The sequence below is a fragment of the Acanthaster planci genome, linkage group LG10, assembly GCF_054643075.1.
Source record: "Acanthaster planci isolate LZ-2023a linkage group LG10, COTS_SCS, whole genome shotgun sequence".
Classification (NCBI taxonomy): domain Eukaryota; kingdom Metazoa; phylum Echinodermata; class Asteroidea; order Valvatida; family Acanthasteridae; genus Acanthaster; species Acanthaster planci.
This window is the reverse complement of record NC_141786.1, coordinates 7,914,332-7,919,966: the sequence shown is the minus strand read 5'-3', so window position 1 is coordinate 7,919,966 and position 5,635 is coordinate 7,914,332.

Below are 5,635 nucleotides of genomic sequence, written 5' to 3'. Positions count from 1 at the left end.
TTAGGGTTAGAGATAGGGATAGGGTTAGGGATGGGTTTAGGGTAAGAGATAGGGTTCGAAATAGAGTTAGGGTTTGGGTTGGGGTAAGGGTTAGAGATAGGGTTAGGGATGGGGTTAGAGATAGGGCTAGAGATAGAGGTAGGGTTAGGAATGTTTAGGGTTAGAGATCGGGATAGGGTTAGGGATAGGGTTAGGGTTAGAGATAGGGATATGGTTAGGGATGGGGTTAGGGTTAGAGATAGGGTTAGGGATGGGATTAGGGTCAGAGAAAGGGATAGGTATATGGTTAGGGATGGGGTTAGGGATTTGGCTAGAGTTAGAGATAGGGTTAAGGATGGGGTTAGGGAATGGGTTAGCGATAGGGATGGGGTTAGGGTTAGAGATAGGGTTAGGGTTAGGGATGGGGTTAGGGTTAGAGATAGAGTTAGGGTTTGGGTTAGAGATAGGGATATGGTTAGGGATGGGGTTAGGGTTAGAGATAGGGATATGGTTAGGGATGGGGTTAGGGTTGGATATAGGGTTAGGGTTAGGGATGGGGATATGGTAAGGGATAGGGTTAGGGATGGGGCTAGGGTTAAAGATTGTGTTAGGGGATGGGGTTAGGGTTAGAGATAGGGATAGGGTTAGGGATTGGGTTAGGGCTAGTGATGGGGTTAGGGTTAGAGATGAGGTTAGGGTTAGGGATTGGTTAGGGTTAGAGATAGGGTTAGGGATGGGGTTAGGGTTAGAGATAGGGTTAGGGATGGGGTTAGAGATAGGGTTAGAGATAGGGTTAGGGGATGGGGCCAGGGCTAGAGATACGTTTATGGTTATGGATGGGGTTAGGGCTACAGATAGGGTTAGGGATGGGGTTACGGATGGGGTTAGGGTTAGTTATGGGGTTAGGGTTAGAGATAGGGTTAGGGATCGGGTTAGGGTTAGAGATAGGGTTAGGGATTGGGTTAGGGTTAGAGATAGGGTTAGGGTTTGGGATGGGGTTAGGGTTAGAGATAGGGTTAGGGTTTGGGATGGGGTTAGGGTTAGAGATAGGGTTAGGGTTAGGGATTGGTTTAGGGTTAGAGATAGGGTTAGAGATAGAGTTAGGGGTTAGGGTTAAAATAGGGATATGGTTAGGGATGGGGTTAGGGTTAGGGTTAGAGATAGGGTTAGGGTTAGGGATGGGGTTAGGGTTAGAGATAGGGTTAGGGATAGGGTTAGGGTTAGAGAGGGATAAGGTTAGGGATGGGGTTAGGGATGGGGCTAGAGTTAGAGATAGGGTTAAGGATGGGGTTAGGGAATGGGTTAGCGATAGGGATGGGGTTAGGGTTAGAGATAGGGTTAGGGTTAGGGATGGGGGTTAGGGTTAGAGATAGAGTTAGGGTTAGGGTTAGAGATAGGGATATGGTTAGGGATGGGGTTAGGGTTAGAGATAGGGATATGGTTAGGGATGGGGTTAGGGTTGGATATAGGGTTAGGGTTAGGGATGGGGATATGGTAAGGGATAGGGTTAGGGATGGGGCTAGGGTTAAAGATTGTGTTAGGGATGGGGTTAGGGTTAGAGATAGGGATAGGGTTAGGGATAGGGTTAGGGTTAGGGATGGGGTAAGGGTTAGAGATAGGGTTAAGGTTAGGGATGGGGTTAGGGTTTAAGATAGGGTTAGGGATGGGGTTAGGGTTAGAGATAGGGTTAGGGATGGGGTTAGAGATAGGGTTAGAGATAGGGTTAGGGATGGGGCCAGGGCTAGAGATACGTTTATGGTTATGGATGGGGTTAGGGTTACAGATAGGGTTAGGGATGGGGTTACGGATGGGGTTAGGGTTAGTTATGGGGTTAGGGTTAGAGATAGGGTTAGGGATCGGGTTAGGGTTAGAGATAGGGTTAGGGTTAGGGATTGGGTTAGGGTTAGAGATAGGGTTAGGGTTTGGGATGGGGTTAGGGTTAGAGATAGGGTTAGGGTTTGGGATGGGGTTAGGGTTAGAGATAGGGTTAGGGTTAGGGATTGGTTTAGGGTTAGAGATAGGGTTAGAGATAGAGTTAGGGGTTAGGGTTAAAATAGGGATATGGTTAGGGATGGGGTTAGGGTTAGGGTTAGAGATAGGGATATGGTTAGGGATGGGGTTAGGGTTAGAGATAGGGTTAATTATGGGATTAGGGGAAGGGGTAGGAGTATGAGAATAGGGTTGAGGCTTTGGGCAGGGTTACAGATACTGTTAGGGGTATTGTTAGGGTTAAGGTTATGGGTATGGTTAGGGTTGGGGTTAGGGATAGGTTGGGGTTAGGGTTACAGATAGGGCTAGGGGTAGGGTTAGGGTTAGGGATAGGGTTAGGGGAAGGGTTAGGGGTAGGGTTTTCAGAATAGGGTTGACGTTATGGGTAGGGTTAGGGGTAGGGTTAGGGTTACGGTTTGGGTAGGGTTAGGGTTGGGGTTAGGGTTAGGGTAAGGGTAGGGGTAGGGTTAGGGATAGGGTTGGGGTTAGGGTTACAGATAGGGTTAGGGTTAGCGTTAGGCTATGGGTAGGTGTAGTGTTAGGGTTTTGGGTTAGGGTTACGCCTATTAATAGGGTCGGGGTTAGGGTAAGGGTTAGGGGTAGGGATAGGGTTAGGGTTAGGGTTTGGGTTGGGGTTAGGGTTAGGGGTAGGGGTAGGGTTGGGGTTAGGGATAGGGTTTGGGGTTAGGGTTACGGCTATTAATAGGGCCGGGGTTAGGGGTAGGGTTAGGGATAGGGTTGGGGTTGGGGTTAGGGATAGGGTTGGGGTTAGGGTTACAGATAGGGTTTGGGTTACGGTTTTAGGTAGGGTTAGGTCTAGGGGAAGGGTTAGGGGTAGGGTTTTGAGAATAGGGTTGATATTATGGGTAGGGTTAGGGTTAGGGTTAGGGTTTGGGTAGGGGTAGGGTTAGGGTTGGGGTTAGGGTTAGGGTTAGGAGTAGGGTTAGCGTTAGGGTTTGGGTAGGGTTGGGGTTGGGGTTAGGGTTACAGATAGGGTTAGGGATAGGGTTAGGGTTAGGGGAAGGGTTAGGGGTAGGGTTTTGAGAATAGGGTTGACGTTATGGGTAGGGTTAGGGTTAGGGTTACGGTTTGGGTAGGGGTAGGGTTAGGGTTAGTGTTGGGGTTAGGGGTAGGGTTGGGGTTAGGGTTACAGATAGGGTTAGGGTTAGAGATAGGGTTAGGGATGGGGTTAGGGTTAGAGATAGGGTTAGGATGGGGTTAGAGATAGGGCTAGAGATAGAGGTAGGGTTAGGAATATTTAGGGTTAGAGATCTAGATAGGGTTAGGGATGGGGTTAGGGTTAGAGATAGGGATATGGTTAGGGATGGGGCTAGGGTTAGAGATAGGGTTAGGGATGGGGTTAGGGTTAGAGAAAGGGATAGGGATATGGTTAGGGATGGGGTTAGGGATGGGGTTAGGGTTAGAGATAGGGTTAGGGATGGGGTTAGGGTTAGAGATAGGGTTAGGGATGGGGTTAGGGTTAGAGATAGGGTTAGGGTTAGGGTTAGAGATATGGATATGGTTAGGGATGGGGTTAGGGTTAGAGATAGGGATATGGTTAGGGATGGGGTTAGGGTTAGAGATAGGGTTAATTATGGGATTAGGGGAAGGGGTAGGAGTATAAGAATAGGGTTGAGGCTATGGGCAGGGTTACAGATACTGTTAGGGGTATTGTTAGGGTTAAGGTTATGGGTATGGTTAGGGTTGGGGTTAGGGATAGGGTTGGGGTTAGGGTTACAGATAGGGTTAGGGGTAGGGTTTAGGGTTAGGGATAGGGTTAGGGTTACGGTTAGGGGAAGGGTTAGGGGTAGGGTTTTGAGAATAGGGTTGACGTTATGGGTAGGGTTAGGGGTAGGGTTAGGGTTAGGTTACGGTTTGGGTAGGGTTAGGGTTGGGGTTAGGGTAAGGGGTAGGGGTAGGGTTAGGGATAGGGTTGGGGTTAGGGTTACAGATAGGGTTAGGGTTAGCGTTAGGCTATGGGTAGGTGTAGTGTTAGGGTTTGGGTTAGGGTTACGCCTATTAATAGGGTCGGGGTTAGGGTAAGGGTTAGGGGTAGGGATAGGGTTAGGGTTAGGGTTTGGGTTGGGGTTAGGGTTAGGGTTAGGGGTAGGGTTAGGGGTAGGGTTAGGGTTGGGGTTAGGGTTACGGCTTTTAATAGGGTCGGGGTTAGGGGTAGGGTTAGGGATAGGGTTATGGTTGGGGTTGGGGTTACAGTTAGTGTTGGGGTTAGGGTTACAGATAGGGTTTGGGTTACGGTTTTAGGTAGGGTTAGGTCTAGGGAAGGGTTAGGGGTAGGGTTTTGAGAATAGGGTTGATATTATGGGTAGGGTTAGGGTTAGGGTTAGGGTTTGGGTAGGGGGTAGGGTTAGGGTTGGGGTTAGGGTTAGGTTTAGGGGTAGGGTTAGCGTTAGGGCTTGGGTAGGGTTAGGGTTGGGGTTAGGGTTAAAGATAGGGTTAGGGTTAGGGTTAGGGTTAGGGGAAGGGTTAGGGGAAGGGTTTTGAGAATAGGGTTGACGTTATAGGTAGGGTTAGGGTTAGGGTTACGGTTTGGGTAGGGGTAGGGTTAGGTTTAGGGTTGGGGTTAGGGTTAGGGTTGGGGTTAGGGTTACAGATAGGGTTAGGGTTAGAGATAGGGTTAGGGATGGGGTTAGGGTTAGAGATAGGGTTAGGGATGGGGTTAGAGATAGGGCTAGAGATAGAGGTAGGGTTAGGAATATTTAGGGTTAGAGATCTAGATAGGGTTAGGGATGGGGTTAGGGTTAGAGATAGGGATATGGTTAGGGATGGGCTAGGGTTAGAGATAGGGTTAGGGATGGGGTTAGGGTTAGAGAAAGGGATAGGGATATGGTTAGGGATGGGGTTAGGGATGGGGCTAGGGTTAGAGATAGGGTTAGGGATGGGGTTAGGGTTAGAGATAGGGTTAGTGATGGGGTTAGGGTTAGAGATAGGGTTAGGGATAGGGATATGGTTAGGGATAGGGTTAAGGATGGGGCTAGGGTTAGAGATAGGGTTAGGGATGGGGTTAGGGTAAGAGATAGGGTTAGAGATAGGGTTAGGTTTAGAGATAAGGTTAGGGTTAGAGATAGGGTTAGGGTTAGGGATGAGGTTAGGGTTAGCGATTGGGTTAGGGATGGGGTTAGGGTTAGAGATAGGGTTAATTATGGGATTAGGGGAAGGGGTAGGAGTATAAGAATAGGGTTGAGGCTATGGGCAGGGTTACAGATACTGTTAGGGGTAGTGTTAGGGTTAAGGTTATGGGTAGGGTTAGGGTTGGGGTTAGGGATAGGGTTGGAGTTATGGTTACAGATAGGGTTAGGGGTAGGGTTAGGGTTAGGCTTAGGGTTAGGGTTAGGGTTAGGGGAAGGGTTAAGGGTAGGGTTTTGAGAATAGGGTTGACGTTATGGGGGGGGTTAGGGGTAGGGTTAGTGTTAGGGTTTGGGTAGGGTTAGGGTTGGGGTGAGGGTTAGGGTTAGGGGTAGGGTTAGGGTTAGGGTTGGGGCTAGGGTTACAGATAGGGTTAGGGTTAGCGTTAGGCTATGGGTAGGTGTAGTGTTAGGGTTTGGGTTAGGGTTACGCCTATTAATAGGGTCGGGGTTAGGGTAAGGGTTAGGGGTAGGGGTAGGGTTAGGGTTAGGGTTAGGGTTTGGGTTGGGGTTAGGGTTAGGGG